General features: G+C 41.0%; 1 protein-coding gene across 16 annotated transcripts in view; it reads right to left on the bottom strand.

Annotated features, from left to right (window-relative positions):
• TENM3 (teneurin transmembrane protein 3) overlaps positions 1-17,716 on the bottom strand; it is a 437,496-nt gene that overhangs the window by 238,912 nt on the left and 180,868 nt on the right. Inside the window, exon 1 of one of the 16 annotated variants that reach the window (XM_080379144.1) lies at positions 3,037-3,495. The exons of 10 other annotated variants lie outside the window; for them this stretch is intronic. The gene's annotated coding sequence lies outside the window, so the exon portion shown is untranslated. Of the gene's footprint in view, positions 1-3,036; positions 3,496-17,716 lie in introns of those variants that run through there. 5 more of the 16 variants (XM_080379145.1, XM_080379146.1, XM_080379157.1 and 2 more) reach the window with 5 other exon arrangements.

The raw sequence follows: 17,716 nt of genomic DNA, 5'->3' as shown, positions 1-17,716 counted from the left end.
ATAATTGCACTTTCAATTCTTTCAATCTTGAGCAAAGAAGGTGAATGATTATTTTTCATTAATTCAGAATATTTCAACCACCTACCTATTCTGTTCAGAGTTCAACACGGGTGAAGCTTTCTAGAGGAACACAAGTGCCATTTCTTCCATTTGTCCCTAACATTTAAAACCCTTAACTTCCTTAAGTTGGAAAACTACATAAGCATTTCATTAGTACAGTTACTTTTTTCATCCCGATTCCTTATTTTGTATGAAAATCTCCAAGTATTCAAACCTAAAAGATGTATACATCTTCAAACCACTAGTGAGGTCACCAGCTCACAACATCCTCTCTCTATAGATATTACTGAGCATACAAAAGCCCTCTTGCTATTCTGAAATGCATAAATCTGTAAGCACCTCTTGAGAAAGTCTTTCAAATCCACAGTGAAGCCTATCGTCGTATTTAGAATGAAATAACTAGCAGTAAGATCTTTGTAGACCTGCGGAAAAGATAGGAAAGCTATTGTCTTTTCTCATTTGGAAAACAATACAGTGCAGTATTATCTTCTGGTACCATTGCTGAAATGCCTATACTGTACAAACCATAAACTTTGTGACCTTTTATTTTTCCTAGTTTGGTTCAACAAGTGAACTGGGATGCAAAACAAGTTACAGAAAGAAAAGTTGTAAAGTCTGATTTCATAATTGGCTTACCGGATCATTTCAGTAATTTGTCAGAGCATGTTAAATCTTTATAGATGGATGTTAGAAATGCAAGAATACAGATCAAGACAAATTCTGTAAGTTGGGTCAGTTTGGATAATTCTCTGATGGATGCTTAGCAGCACTCTTAATTGTGGATCTTTAAAATGAACGCATACCTGAAGCGACATTTTACCTTTCTTTTTTTTTTTTAATAGCATCAATTATGATTTTTTTTAGATAGCTACCACATCATCTGCTTTTCTTCAAAAGGAAAAAAAATGTATCGCATACTGTGTGGAATGTATGACTTCACATGTTCTCAAGTCTACTGCAAAAAGGTTAGAAAGTAAAAATGACAAGTAAGCCAAAGCCATCTAACGTTAAATGTTTTTGTAAAGGCTCTGCCGTTGCAAGTTTCTTGCTAAATTGTGACGTAGCTTTTTTATAACTCCTTGAAAGATAGAAACCTATACTGCGATGTTTAGGAGGCCGTTCTCCACACAGAGCTGCAGAACGATTAATCAAAAAATTGTGTAACATCTCATTGTAGTTACTGAGATGCTTGAGAGTTTTGAGGCCCGATCTGATGGATGAAAAAAAAAAAAAAAAAACAACAAACAACCCGGTAAGCTAGTTTTTCTGTTCCGGTTTGAACACCTTCCCCTTCCCTGGCTTTACTCAAATACTTCCCTCTGAACTTGCTGAGGATATATCAAAAGATTTACCTTATGAAAGAAAAGAGGGAAAAGTGAACTACCTCAGCTACATGCACATCACGAAGAAGTTCAGGGAAATAAACCTGGCCTATTTAGTACCATTATGCAAATGTATACATTCTTATCTTAACGATAGCCTGTATTTAACATCAGACCGCTGTGTCTACGAAGCAATTAATACGCTTTCTAAGAGACACGGGACTTTCTCACCATCTTCAGTAACTTTTCCACACATTTTTTGAGAATTTATTCCGCAGATTTGAGAGCTCTGGAGAGAAGGTGCTTCCCTTCCTCTCCCTCCATTGTTCTCTACCTTCAAAGCTGGTAACAAACATTGAAAGCAGCTCAGTCTTTGTCTGAGCGTTTGGTAGTTCACATCCTAAGTTTCTCTCCCCATCGATGAAATATTGGAAGGCATGGTTTCTGAAAGCTTTCCTCAGTAACGGCCAGCAAACAGGCACAAAGTTAACAAAGGGGAGCTATCACTGCAAAGTGTCAGGTTTGTTTACTGAAGCTGAGGAGTATTCCCCCAGAATTCTTCAAAGTTCCGATTTTTTTTGCTTAATAAACTGTTAAAAAAATAAAAAAGGCAAATGGGCTAAGTAAGGTGAACAAAGCTAAGATGGTTTAAAACAAAACACTCCACAGACAGACGGGTAGTTCAAATTAAGATTCACATGAATTAACAGGAAAACTAAAACGCAGCATGCACAAAAGCTGCGACGGTATGTTCTTGCACTGGAATAAAGGCATTGTAATTTTAAGTACATTTAATTGCTGACATACCTTTCTCACGGTTTTGGTGTGTGTCTGTCCCCCCCAATCCTTCCTTAAAGTCTACTCTAGCAATTAACAAACAGAGGTCTCCTGATGGCTCACTGAAATATTTAAGGCTGGGGAACAAAAGGTTTATTTTAAAAATGAAAACCTTGGCTTGTACAACTCCAGACGTGAATCTGCTTTCAATTACTGAAAGTATTTCCACTTCAGTGAAAAAGGATCAAATCTTCAACTACACCATCTTTAGGCAATGAATTTGATTATATTAAGCTTTAAGAATACAGAATGACTTTGTGACACAGCTGTATATTCTATACGTATCGTTTATTAGGCATACAAAAAAGGAGGAGGTAGCACTTTAAATGAGAAGCAGACAGAGCTGTGGCTGCTCGCAGCAGCACTGTACTTCCATGGCACAGCTCTGCTTTAGGGTTGGTTTGTTGGTTTGGTTTGGTTTTTTTTTTTCTTTTTTTCAGGTGCCCACATAAATGTCAAAGATTACACTAAGCTTTAAACGAAGGATTGTACAATCCTTTAGAAATGAACCTATGCTGATCCCCCCCCTTTTCTTTGCACAATTCGCACTGTTGTAAAGTTACATTTTTCTATCTAGACTTTTGAAGTAGCACGGTCTGTTCCACAGACATACACCCCCCCCGTACAGCAGGTACCGCAGCCCCTAGGAAGCATAATAATTAGAAGTACTCGATACTTTTCCCATTATACCAGCCTAACAGAGTTCGGCGAGGGAGCTCAAAGGCTTACACCGCACAGCGCGACGCAACACCTCAAACGCAAATTACGCAAAAAACTTCTCATTTCTTACACGTCCGATTTCGCAAATCTGCCCTACCGCATCCCAGCCACGCACCGGGCCGGGCTCTCTCAGCAGCCAGGCGAGCAGCAGGAGGAACGCGGTTACCTCTCGGCTCGGCAACGCACAGCCGCGACGCGCAGCCCCGCCGGCTCCTCGCAGGGCTGCCCGCGCCGCCCAGTGAGCCAGCGCCGCCCCCGGCCCCGGCCCGCACCGCCCCCCCGCACCGCCCCCGGCCCCCGCCCCGGCCCCGCCCCGGCCCCGCCCCGCCCCGCGCCCCACCTCGGCGTTCCCGGCCCCGCGCGTCCGTGCCCTGCCGCTCCGCGCCGCGCCGCCCGGCCCCGTGTGTGGCGGCCCGCCCGGCGGAGCCCCGCTCGCCCCCGGCCCGTCGCGATAGGCCGAGGCGGCGGTGTTTACTCCCCGGCGAGGAGCGGGGGCCGGGCCCGGCACCGCGTAACCCTTTCGGGGCCGCGGCTCGCCGCGAAACGGCCGCCAGCGCTTACGGCGGGAGGTCGGGATCTGCGGGGAGAGGCTGAGGGATCCTTCCCGCAGGGAGCGGAGCGCTCTGTTCGTACGGCGCGGCGCGGCGCACGGCCGGGCGGGGGGACGCGGCCGCTTCGGGGCCGTGCGGCTCTCAGGGGCTGGTGGCACAGCGGAGATTTCCCGTGACACAAAATAAACTTTAACCGCCGCGCTCCTTCCCGCACAAAGTGGCACCGAAGCCCGTACGGCACTGCGGGAACGAGCCGTCAGTCGGTGTTGACAGACCGCGGGCGGGCTGAGGGGAGCCCCGGGCGGGCTGAGGGGAGGCCTGGGCCGCGGCGCGGGCGGCCGCCCCCTCCTCAGGCGCCACCTGCGCTGCCGCGGCGCGGGAACCTGCCCCCCCCCCCCCCCCCCCCATCTGCCGCCCGGGGACCCGGGCTCCTTCACACCTCCGTGGGCACGAGCAGAATAAATAAACTCGCCTTTACTGCAAAATACTCGACAATTTCTAATCAAGCCTGCTCCTAATGAAGCCTTTGGAGTTGCAGCCGGATCTGCCTGGGACACGCAGACACAGAATCTGGCGCATTGCTTATGCACCGTAGCGGTAGATAAAGCTATCAAATAATAGAGACAGCACACAGCATTCGCATTACGCACCGTTAATTTCTGAAAAACTGTACAGAGCCAGAACAACTAGATGCCTACAAAATATGTAGATACAAAGGTACTCATTCAAAACAGAAAATCCTATTTTCAGCTGGTAATCAAACTTAAGTTAGTGCCTCTGTCTTCAGCAAAAGAAGCACTTTTTAAATTTTTTTTTTTTTAAACTACCCCCCTGTGGAACATGGATTTCCTTTGAAACTTTCCTTTGAAACTCTAACTCAATTTTTAACACCACTACACAGACAACCGACTTCCGAGGTGGCTTAGAAAGTACAGTGATACGTAGTAGTAATTCCTACCAAACTCCTCACCTCGTGTTTTTTTCACCTTAGACCTTTGCTAATACCAACTAACCTTAACTCCACGCACCCCTATTAGAAGATCCATTGCCAACACAGGCCAAGTTATCCCAGCAGCTAACCAGAAGCCACATTCTGCCAAAAATCAGATCAGGATACTGTTAATGACTACACAATACTTCCAGGGATGACAATACCGTTCCAGAGTATGTTTCAACACTGCTATGTGGAAGGCTGCAATAAAAGCACATATTTGAGGCGTATTAGTCATAAGAAATTTAATACTCAAAAAGCTCACACAATTAGTGTTCATTTGCAACTTCCTAGAGAAACAAAGACTATACAGACTAAACTAGTAGAATTCTGTGAAATGGGAGGAAATAATGACCTAAGTAGCCAGGCCCTGATGAGGGCAGTCTTGCCTGGCAATGGGGGGAAAATACTGAAAAAAATCCCCATGTAGTAGCACTAATATGACATCTTGAACTGAGGTTCTTCAAGCTAGATATGCAACGGACTACGCTTGCTTTGACTTGGCACAAAGGAGAAACTGTAGTATAGTCACCATCAACTTGTAATTTGCTCAGGCTTTAGGGGGGTGGGTGGTAGTATTTTACTAAAAATTAGAAGCTTTTTGCAGTTCAAATTCTGGACAGACTCACGTCTGTGACAGCTGCAAGAGCAGCCAAGAAGAGAGGTATGAGATAAAACCATGAACTAACATAGTTAAGGAAGCAAGTCGTCTAGCAATTCCGCAGCAACACTCATATTCTCTGCATCTCTTCCAAGAGGTCTAGCTGGTTGTAATAAATGGGGTATTAGATCATGCAAATATTTTCCAAAATGCTTGAACAGAGAAGCTATGGATAAGCAGCACTTTCTGCCGCTGAAAAATAAGATAATTAATTCAGGTATACAGCCTTACAGATCTTGAGAGAAAGAGGAACGTGAACTGGATGCTTGGGAGTTAACTCATGCAGAGTTCTAGAGCTTGCTTGAGAATTACTGCCCTCAGAAGGTATGTGTAATTGCGCCCCTCCACAGAAGACTGCCATGGACTTGTGCAGGAAGCGGGACACTGGGTCCTTCAAGAGCCCGATGCTACGGAAGGCAATAGGTATTTAGACAATCCCCCTTTCCAAAAGAAAGCTACCTTGTCACGACCCACTTACATGTTCTCTACCATTTTTCTATGAACACGTACCACTGTGCATTCACTGAGGGTTGCAGCCTAACAAAAAAAAGGAAGATTCTGCCTCTGTGAATTACATCAGTGCTGACCTTTTTTTACCTGGCTGTCCCTGATCCCTTCGCCCAGGAACAGACCTGGATGTTACTGCAGTGGATCCTCTTCTCTCCATTTTCAGCCACCTGCAACAGAATTTTCCTTTGCTTTGATGCCCCCTGTGCTGTGATTCCACTGTCCCATTAATGTCATTACAAATGATTTATGAAATCTATTAGGTGCAACACTGAAGACATCTGAAACATAGATGTTTGCTTAAGAAAATATTTCTAAGGAGTAGAGAGATGGGGGTGAAGCAAACTCCAGCACAGATACCACACCTGAGGCTGACATTGCTCATGCCCAAACAGTAGAAAGATCAAACAAAAACTTGGGGGTGGGGGGGGGTGGGGAATAATATCATATATGTTTCATTCACGGGAGAAGAGAGAAGCACTTTTTTTTTTTTTTAATTATTTGGTCAGAAGGATTATTAAAGTAAATTACGCAGAGCATTAACCATTGAATTTGAACCCATTTTTAGTCTTTCTTTATTAATAACTCATTATAGTCCTTTTCTTAATGTGGAATAAATTAGAGCTGTGTTAATCCATGCAGCTATCTGCAGGTACATTTATCATGATGGTAGTCACTTTTACTCTCCTTACTAGAAGCTGCATTTCATGGGCAAGAGACACCCATACCCTGCTGAACTCAAGTCACAGTGGCCTTTCCAGGTCACCGGCAGGGTCACCTGAAAACTTCCTTTTTTTTTAAAGGACGGAAAGGCGGTACCACACAGCTCGCCTTGGCATATGTGAAAGATTTTCTCTCTCTCTCTGTCATATTGCCACAATTTAAATCAGTAAAAACAACTAAGCTGGGGCTTTGCTAGTATAAAAGGGTGAGGAACTGCTAACAGGATGTTCTTCGTGGGAACTCAAAAGCTTCTGGAACTGATTCCTCTTCCCTGATCCAGAAGAGCTGAAATTTTATGGCCTTCATGGCATGTTGCATACTTCATATTTTTCCAGAGTGTACGAAAACAGGAGAATTGTGCATGTGGTTAGTTTCTGGAAGCAGTGCTTTGTTTCAGCTTTCAAACTGCCTGGTTTGCATTTGGTTGAGGAGGGAGGGCTATCGCAGCTTAGTCACAATGATTCATTTTTATATTTGCATTTGAATTTGTGTCGAGTTTTCAGGAATTTAAAGTTAGTAACAACCAGCCATACTCACTCTCTATTAAAGATCAGTATTATCACAGAGAACTGAAATGTTGGTAATCCCATGACTTCAAGCTGATGCTTGGAAAGGACTTGAGACATTACACCGGAGGTGGCTCTGGGTAGTCATTACCGAGTGTCCCAGGTATGGGTAGCTGTGCTCCTTGCAGCACATAACAATTCAGCCCTTGCTATTATCTTCTCTCAGCACCATCAGGCCAAAGTAGAAAGCTTTATTATGCCCATTTTTAACATGGCAAATGGAGACACAAAGCTGATTTGCCAATAGCACAAAAGTAGTACCATGGGAGAGGGAAAACATGATGCCTCGGATAACCCTCTGAGGCCTACCCTAATTGCTGAACCTTTCTTCTTCTCATCATCAAGGTAGTAATTTCAGCTATTTATCAACAGTAATGACGACCAGTGGCTTTTATTAAAAGGGAACAAGCACTTTTTTAGCCAAATACTAATTTACTTATTTGAATAGCAGTAGCCTAAGTGCCCTGTTAAGACATGCTATCATAAACAGTTCATTAGTGTTACAGCTACTTTTACTGAAATGCTAGGTGTACTTCAAGAAATACTGTTGTCTGCACGTGCATTACCAACAAGCATGAATGGAGTATCTAACTGGAAGCTCAAATTGCACAGTATCAGTACACTGCTTTGGGACCAGTTCTGCTTATGACCCTACAGAAAAAGCTGGGTATGAAGCTATGAAGTTTAAACACTACCCAAGAGAAAGATTTTTGTCAGATAAGGTATCACTTACAACAGCAACATAGATTCTCACGTCTGTTTTACAAAACAGACTTAAGTAAAGTATTTATAATTTAGCTTTCCAGTTCCTGCTGGAATTATATTTTAAAAAGGCAAATTATTGTCTAGAAATAAAAGTCTGAAGAATACTACTATCTGATATCAACAGGATTAGTAGTATAATGTGTTCCCATGAGAAAGCACATGTACCCAAATACATGTACATGTAAAACATCTTGTAGTTCTTAAGCATTTAAATAGTACACTACAGTGACTAGATTTTTCTCACAAGTACAGATTAGGATGAGCCATTTTTTATGCAGTAACGATGCTGATTTAAATGAGAACAGGCTAAGACCATGAATGAGCCAACAGATTCACTTTTCAATTCTGAAAACAGTGATTTATTTTTTTTTCCTTTTCATTCACAAAGATGAAGTCTAAGTCTATTTTTCATAACCTCTTCCAAAAGCGTATTAAAAATTTTGCAGTTTCAGATCAATAGTTCACTAAAAAATACAAGTGGAAATCGTAAGCAAGTAGATGAAACTGGGGTAGGGCAAGAGTCATAGCAAAAATAGAGTAATTTCAAAAAAGGATTGAATTATGAAACTTTATGACACTTTTCTTGGAAATAAGTGGATAATATGTGGGATTTTTTTTTTCCTAAGAAGCAAAATAGTTCTTTCCTAAGAAAAAAACCAATCCAGTGTATGTTTGTACTGTGATCTTTGAATGCTGTGGATTAATATATTGAAGTAAACAATGTTCCTCTGCTCTTTGACAAATTTCCCAGCAAGCTCAATGCAGTGTATGGCAAGGTAAAAAATGCAAAAATAACACCACCTAGAATTTTGCTGTTTAAGAGTACAATGCCCTGCTTAGAATCATCCTACTCTAATTTCTGTCATAAAGGTATGGGAAAATACAAATTTATAGTTATTACGCAAATTGAGTATCTTGGTCTCCAAAATCTGAATTATTGAAGGCATAAATATTGATCATGATGCTTTTCATAGTACTTATGTAGTTTTAGTTACTTTTTCACTAATATATTCCTGCATTTGAATGCAGACAGTACCATTTAGCCAGCAGAGAAAAAAGGCACATATGCTTTGAATAATTAACACAGATCTTGGAAACACCAAGCATATATGCTTTCCTTAATTTATAATACAGCTAAGTGATGAGGAGGATAACATTTTCATAAAAGTTCTGGGGGATTAGATGCTGTATCAATGAGTGCTTTGAAAGAAAAATCCCTCCCCTCAAAAAAAAAAAAAGTAAAAAAAAAAAAGTTAATCCTATTTGTTTCAGGAGAACTGCTGTATGAATAACAGTAATGAGGTAAAGCAATAAAAAATAACGCTCTGATATTTTCAGGTCATTTTATCTGATTTTAGAGGAAAAGGCAATAGTACTTTAGGAAAAAGTTTAAACTCTTCACTGAAGAAAGAAAAATCCAACTATAATCTGAGCCTTGTACCTCTCTTTAAACTGAATTCACTATGAATTTGAATCCTGTTTGTATCTTGCGAGACTCATTTCAGTGCATCATCACACTTCAGGATCCCAAAGAGAAAACTATTAAAATCCTAAAACATGCACAGTTGTGGCACCTTCCTCAATTTTTCATACTGCTTTCCCATTTTTCCAGTAACCTCTATCAGCAGCTGCTACTCACAGGCTTTCATCTGGAGAAGGCAGCAAAGAAGCAGTTGCTTGCACAGCTAATGCTCCAAACAGGAGACTGACTGTCTAATCTTCATAATAAGCAGCTTCTAACTGACTAAGTTTTGATTTACATTTAATACTTGGGTCCACAGCTCTAAATCCCTCTGAATGACTGGATTTTTTTTTAAATTAAAAATTTATACTTTTGTCAGAAAGAGAGAGAGGAAGATATTTACTGCAAATGAAAGTGACATAAAAAAGTAAATGGAAAGAAAAATTGGTCAATTTAGTATGTAAACTCCTGAGATACAGGACATTTGATAAAAAACAAGGTACCTACAGGCTATTTGAAACAATCAATCCATTTAGAGTAAAACAATTTCATACAGAGGTCTGACAAAGAGAATTGGCTTTTGTGAAAAAAAAACAAAACTACCCTATTGTGAATATCTTAGGACTGGTAAAGACCACCAGCAGAGCAATCCTATTGGTATAAGAGAACAAGTGCCAGGAAAACCTACCCTGTTCGTCTTAATGATGAAGCTGGAATCTCATACCTCTAGAAAAGTTTTACTTGTATTCTGATCGTCTTAAAAAAAATAAAAAAAGTTCAAGGTACTTCTCAAGAATGACATCTTTCAAAAGATAATTTAAAAGCAGAGGCACAAACACAAAAAAATCAATATCCGTGTGATTCCCACAAAAAAATATTTCACATATTTCTTGGAATAAGCATTATACTGATCATGACAGAAACTATGTGGCTGGGCCTGTGGGTTCAGCTGCTGCTGTCCTTCATCTTCTATTTTGTCTTTTTATTGTAGGGTAGATGACTGAAAACTCGCTGTATCATTTTGGTCAGAATTTTTTTTTTCTCTGTAGAAAGAACCTAATTACAGCTTCTCCTCCCTCCCTTTACATCATAACTCCTTGGGGAAAAAAACCCAACCACCAGAGCAAATTTTCATTTTACACAGTTGCTGCTTTGGCAAGATCAGAAAAAAGTGTCATCCTTTGGGTAAGTCTGTCAAACAGATTTCTAACATACAGTTTGAGAGTGTTCATCTAAAAGTACTATATCTACACTTGTGTATGCTTAAATGACATTTATTGCCTTGGAAAGGTGGCATAAAAATTATTTCACACTACTCTGACACCTGGTATGAGCCGTATCCCTGCAAGTGGTCTACATACAAAATGGTTATAAAAGCCATACATTTAAAATAAAATAAATGCTTTCCAAAATATTAACTTGGGTTTATATTAAAAAAAGCATTACAGGCTGCTGTTAAGTAGACACTTTATCACCTTTTCGGGGTGTGGGGGGAAGAGGTTTCATAAACCATAAGAACAGGGATTATATATGCTTTATGTACACTCAGAACTGCCTACATGAACAGACTTTCCCATGGTACAACTTCAGGCAGATGATGAATGCCTCGTGATAGCTGGGCTGTTAGGCACAAGACTAAGTGCTATAGTGCATCTAGAATTGCATTTACGGCACACCTTTAAGTGATTTATTGGATATTAATTGTCCTAGATAGCAGGTGATCATTTTCCACATTCAACCCAACACACTTAATATTTGCCAACATGCTGAACTGCTAGTGAAATAATTTTACTCGATAGCGGTAGACGCGGCACATTTAGAAACAGGGCATAGATGCTATCAAGAATGTAAAGTTACACTTTACTTAAGAGGGGAGGAAAGAGAAGAAAATATTTCTTCCTGCATTTTATCTATACTTTGGGATTATTTGATGTGCTTACTACATCCCAGTGAGTCTGCTCACCTTGTGCTCACACACAGAGCCATGTCTGTACAGCAGGTCTTACAACCACTTTTTAGACTCTACGTACTTCAGGCCAGGCTAGCCATTGCTCAAGTTTCCAGCACACAGTGTATTACATATAAGTTGTCACATGTGATAGTCCCTAAAGTCTTTCTTCCTACCACCACTTCCCTGCACTCCATTTATTTGCTCAGCACGCCACTGCGTAGATGTCAGACCGCCATGGATCCATGTGTGTTAAACAGCTTCAGAAATCTCGGAGTTTGGCTTTGTTGTGCAGTTGCTTTTTTCACAGCAGCCAACTTTATCACCATCATTTCCTAATTCCATCATCTCAACTATTTCACTAACAGTGCACATCACTAAAAACCTTCCCACACGCACTGCCAGATTTGCAGGCTCTGGTGTTTTCTGCCAAGGGAAAGAACTCAAAGGCCAGCTGAATTCTTTCATAGAAGAGCCCTTAAAATGTGAGCAAGTGGTAGAATATGCAGCGTAAAAGGTATTTCTTAAAGGAAAATAAAGAAACTAAATATAGTATGTATATATGTACTGAGGGCACACAAAAGCCAGTGGCACGAGGCAGTTCTTCTCTTCTGATGCATCGACCCAAGTCACAGGAAAGGGTTCCCCCCGCCCTCTTCTTCCCACCCACCATGTGCTTAAACTTGAAGAGCAAAGCGTGCAAAGTGAAAGCCTACATGAAAAACCTGCATGGAAGGATAGAGCCACATGTATGTTTGAAAAGGCAAGTGTGACTGTATCAGTTCTGAGGGCAAAAATCTGAGATGGCCAGAGCTGAGCCTGCTGGAGAAGGATTCAAAGATAAGAAAAGCATTCAGTAAAAATGCAGCTTTTATTGCAAATGTCCTGAAAATAACTGAATTTATAGAAGCTGTCCTTAATATTGCTAAAAAAGCAGACACAGCATTACCAGTACCTCAAAGAGTTCACTCGGCTTTCTACTGCTGTGTTTCCTGAAGCTTCCCTGCACTCACACAACTTGCCTTAGCTTCCTCCTGCCACCTATTATACTGCAAGAAGCATCATCGCCCTTTCTCAAGAAGTTCCCATACTTTGGGATTATTTTCCTTCCTTCCCTTTTGCTGGGGATGCCTTTGCTTCATTAGACTTCAAATACTCTTCTCACTGCATTTGCTCAGTACTTGGTTGAAGCGCGGTCAAAATAGTAGAAGAGTATGGAAAAAAGCTTGTTCTAAAACAGCATAAAAAATGTAGGTGAAAAATACTAATTTTATTACAAGAAAGAGCTCTATCCCACATCTAATGTTTCAGTGCACTGTTGGCAAACAAAATTATTCTCACATCCCTCTGTCCACCCAAAGATCCAAATACTTTTTTCTACAAGGAGGATTATCTACGCATACATGACTCAGTCATCTCTCTAGGCAAAGACGGTGGCTGTTGAAAGATGAACTTCAGGAACTTGCTGCCATCAGTTCATCCCTCCCTCTCCCCTGCTGTCCTCCCCACCTTGAATTGTCCTTTCTCATCTTGTCCACCTTCCTTTGTGATAACTTTGAGGGAGTTAGACAGAAAGTCTTTGGTGAAGCACTGTCCTGAAGAGCAGAGTACTGATAGCGGCATTCATTTTGAGACAAGCCCTCAAATGTGGTATACCAGACCCCTAGACTGTCGGTGTTTGAAGTCCTTTTTTCTACTCATGTGGCCTCCCAGAAGTTCTTCTGAAGTTTCCCAGGAGCCAGTGATTCCAGCAGCTGGATCACAGACACTGACAAAAGTACTCCAAGGGCCATGCAAGGGCACAGTGGCTCCTACTGTAATTGTGGAGCAAACGTGCAGTGGACTTACTCCAGAGAGAATACAACCGGTGTGGTTCTCAGTTCTCTGAAGGAAAGGGATCTGTCACTATCCACATTACACAGGAGCTTAGCTGGATGGAGAGTGCTTAGGCATGTAACTACATGATTTCAATACCTCACCTAAAACTATTATACTCCAAAGCTTGGCACAGGTATTTATCAGCAGAAATCCATCAGTTTTCTTTGCTTTTTTGATAACACTCATGCTAACATCCAGCACAAGGGTCACATTGCTATTTAAAACTCTCCCGCACCAAAGTAAACAAACCAGACACTGATAGATTTCCTAAACTACCCTGAGGCAGAAGCAGTTTCAAAGATGGAAAAAAAAAGAACCAAGATGGGTGAAGAAAAAACTGCTTGAGTGAGAGAATTTTGCTCCAGGTTTTCTAAATCTTACCATCTATATTTCATTCTGGAAAATCCTCCAATTGATAAAGATACTTTTACTATTATAATTATGGGGGTTTTCCCCTGAAATATTCAGAAATTGATAAAGTTGGAACCACCTTCTTTGCTGCAGATTTCTGCATGCTGATTAAACAAGTTAAAAATGTGTCCCACTACAGAGGAACAAGGTGGTACTAGCAGAAACAGTGTTTTAAAAGTTAACAAAAACATCCAAGAGAGAATCTTATCATACCAAACAGTGTCTGAAAATCTGAAGCACTTAGTGATGAATGTGTAACTCCCCCTAATGGAGGCCTATTTGAATTTATCTCAAAAGAAAATATCAATAACTTAAAATCCTAATGCTCAGAATAATACTACTACTACTGGCATACCACTTTCCTTAAAAAGCCAGAAAGGAGAATCTTTTAAGGTATGTATCTGTGACTAACAGTAAACACTAAACTATTATGAACACAATTTTTTACTTTCTTGGTGAGTTTTATTACATGAAGTAAAATCTTAAATATATGTGTCCTTCACCATAGTTCTACAATACACACTCAGAGGCCATTAAAACTCCCTTAAATTATCTTCTGTCAGTAATTTCAACTGTTTTAGCTAAGTATTTTCCTGTTTCTTAAAAAGTCAGCAACTTGCTATAAAAAATGACAGTGACAGGCCACAGTGGTTTTGGCTGTGTGGAATAAAGAAACACTTCTTATATGCACAGCTGCTGGTAATGAATGCAGCATGTTTGAGGCCTAATCTTGGACAGTTTCCTACATTTCTGACTGCAGTTTCCTTGGCAAGTTGTCTGGGACCATATTATCTATATGTCCCAGTATTTCAGCCAGAACTTTTCAATACCAGAGTTTGGCACTGTGCACTGGCTTTCAAGTCTGTCCTCCCATAGTTAAAAACATTTTAGGAGTCTTTGCCCTAATTCTAACAACAATTTTTGATATTTTCTTTTTTAAATACATCATTTTCTACATAACCAACCTGTAAGATACAGCAGACAGATTAAATTTTTATAGAATAAAATCACTACTTGTGAGTAGTGAAAGATGCCAGACTGACAGCATCAGAGACTAAAATTACATTTGTCCACAGCCCAGCTACAATAACAGCAGCAGCAATGTGGTTGTTTTCAGAGCTCTCAAATTTGAGCTACTGCAACTTCTAGGGTAAGTGAGTAACTCTGGACTTCGTTCTGCCCAGACTTCTGATAACCTTGGACGTTGCTAAATTGGTCTGGTGATACTGTAACTAAGTGGTATAAGTAGGACCGTGATTAAATTTTTACACAGGTCATACTCCCTGAAGGAGGCATTTAACCTATATTCTCATAGTGGTGAAAGAGTGTACATTTTACTCCGCTACCAAAACTAGTCTTTAAATACATGGGTACACAGATCTTTTCCTAATACAGAAAAAACGTAAAAAAGAGCAACAGTCTGGAAAGAAGCTCTGGGTGTAATCCCAAATTACTTTTCCTAGAATTTGATTATGTATTGGAAAGGAAGTTTAGGAAATGTGGTGCTGAAGAGTTGTTCTCTTTCAGTTTTTTGGTTTAAATGGGACCTCACGCACTTTTTGCTTTTCTTTGCAGGAAATAGTTCCTAGCAAAATAAGCTCTTAAAAAGTACTTATCTAGCTGTCAAATTCTACTCTGTAATGCCAACAGAGTGAGATTCTGTGCTGGTTTTGCCTGGGATAATTTTCTTCACAGTAGCTAGTATGGGGCTCTGGGTTAGGTTTGTGCTGGAAACAGAGCTGGTAACACAGGGATGTTCCTTATCGCTGATCAGCGCTTACCCCGAGCCGAGGCCGTTTCTGCCCCTCACCCCCCACCAGCGAGCAGGGGGGGGGGCACAAGGAGCTGGGGGGGCACAGCCGGCACAGCTGGACACAGCTGGCCCAAGGGGCAGCCGATGCTCAGCAGATACACCTGGGGGCAGGAGAAGGAAGGGGGGGACGTTCGCAGTGACGGCGTTTGTCCTCCCAAGTCACCGTTACGTGTGACGGGGCCCGGCTGCCCTGGGGATGGCTGAGCCCCTGCCCGGGGGACGTGGGGAGTGAATTCCTCGCTTTGCTTTGCTGGCACACGCGGCTTTTGCTTTACCCATTAAACTGTCATTACCCCAACCCACCAGTTTTCTCATTTTTGCTCTTCTGATTCTCTCCCCCATCCCACCAGAAGCGGGGAGCGACTGAGCAGCTGTGTGGGACTTAGCTGTTGGCTGAGGCTAAACCATGTCAGATTCAAAACTATGGATGAAAAAGTATTTAAAGTAATTACATTGTAAGGCAAAAATAGATACGTTCTTGTATAGCAAAAAGGACAAAACCATGCTCATAAGCAAAAGAAGGACATAGATAAAATATGTCTACCTGCACTGTTAGTCATTGTACTGGAATATTTCTAGCATCACGTAAGTACTGGGAAGTTAAAAACTAACTACTCAGAAGCAAAGATCTGTGTTACAAACCAGGAAATACAGAGAAGATATAGGGGAGATCTAGAAGTATAAGTGAAGCAGGATAAGCTACAATTCACACAGTGCAGCCTGGCACAATAACAAGAAAGAAATGATAGCAACAATTAAGAAAGTACTTAAAAGAGTTAAAACTTTCCCAAATATTTTGCTGCCTGGGATTTCTGCTGATTTTTTTTTTTTTTTTTTTTTAAAGGGAGCTAAAACTAAACGCCAGTACCTGTATCTTACACCGGTTTATTTCATGTGGTTTTACAAAATCTCTATGAATAATATTGTGACAGAATAATCCCACCCCACCCACACAACAAAACAAAACAAAAATACCCAAACCAAACCTGTAACAGACTCTCTGAGCTAATGTATTTAACCAAGAATCAGTCTAACCATGGTTATGGGTGTTGAAACAAGGATTTCACATCTGTTTGATCTGCAGGGCCAGCCATGTTGGGAGATTTTCTTTCCTCCCCTAACGGAAAGTATTACTGAGATTTGTTTTATATGTTTGACAGAGAGTAAATTACATAGATATAGGAGATCCACTGAAGATTCGTGATCCTTGTGAAAGAGGTTAATGTGAGTCAGGGAACATCGGAGTTTAGGATATATAAGTAATACAAATGCCGTCAGTCATTGTCTTAAGATGATAGTACAATTTTGTTGGTTGGGTTTCCTTGAAAAAGTTCTTTTCTATTACTTCTGGGATTGCAGTTCAACTGCAGTACACAACACTACTGATGCCATGTTCGTGCTTCAAAATAACTTCAATTATGCAGCTGATTATTTAAAACCACTGCTCACTGTTCAGCCCTAGCTGGTACAACAGCAGTTTTGCATTGTGGGAAACATAAGAGGGCAAATGAATAGGTTTTTCCCTTTTTCTTTGTTTAAAAAAAAAAAGGAAGGTCTATACTCCCACCCCTCCAAACCTTAGTATACATACGATATAAAGTATAGAAGAAAAAGCACGGACGTACATAATTACAATGCCTTAACTCTGCTAAACATTGCATCAAAATGTGGATGTCTTCAGCTATAATAAATACAAACTCATAGCCTATTTAGGACATACACAAAGACTTACATAAATCACAGATTTAAATAATGTATATGATAACACACACAATGTAGCACTAAACTGACAGGTTTCACAAAGTCATATACGTTGCCCTCTTAAAATACTTTCAAGGTGATGATTGTAGGAAAACATCAAGAATTTGATCCTTCCAGCTCAAGCTGGAGAGAACCTTGCGGAAAGCCACCAGGATGATTTAAATATTGGAGAACTTGCTACATGAAGAAAGGTTGGAAGAAGAGATTCATGCAGCTTTGGGAAGAAAAGGCTCAGAGGGAGCTAATCATAGTCTCCCAACGCCTAAAATGTGGTTATAGAGAAGATGGAGGAAGTCTCTTTACAAGGGTGTGTGGTGACAGGACAAAAAGCATCAGCTCCAAGCTGCTTGAGGGGATAGTCTGTCTGGACATTAAAAAAACCCTTAACTATAAGAACAATTAAAAATTGGAATAAGTTGCCCAGCTAAAAGGTGGAATTTCCCTTGGTGGTGGGCTTGAGACATGGCCCTGAATCACCTAAGTCTAAGGCTCTACTTTCAACAGAAGGTTGGACCCGATGAGTTACAGGGATCCCTTTCAACCCGAGCTTTACGCAATTCCACATTTGCAGTTTGCTGAGTTTTGTAACTACAGGAGGAACGGCCACCCAGCTGAATCACCGTTGCTCAGCCCCAACTTACCATTTGTTCTTAAAGGATCTTGCCAAATAAAATACCATCCCACACATGGACAAGGGGAGGGTGGGAGAAAGTTCAGTCATATCGCTGTCAGTATTCTTT

This window comes from Falco punctatus, assembly GCF_963210335.1.
Source record: "Falco punctatus genome assembly, chromosome: 1".
NCBI lineage: Eukaryota > Metazoa > Chordata > Aves > Falconiformes > Falconidae > Falco > Falco punctatus.
Note: the sequence above shows the minus strand (reverse complement) of the source record. Positions and strands in the feature narration are given on the sequence as shown.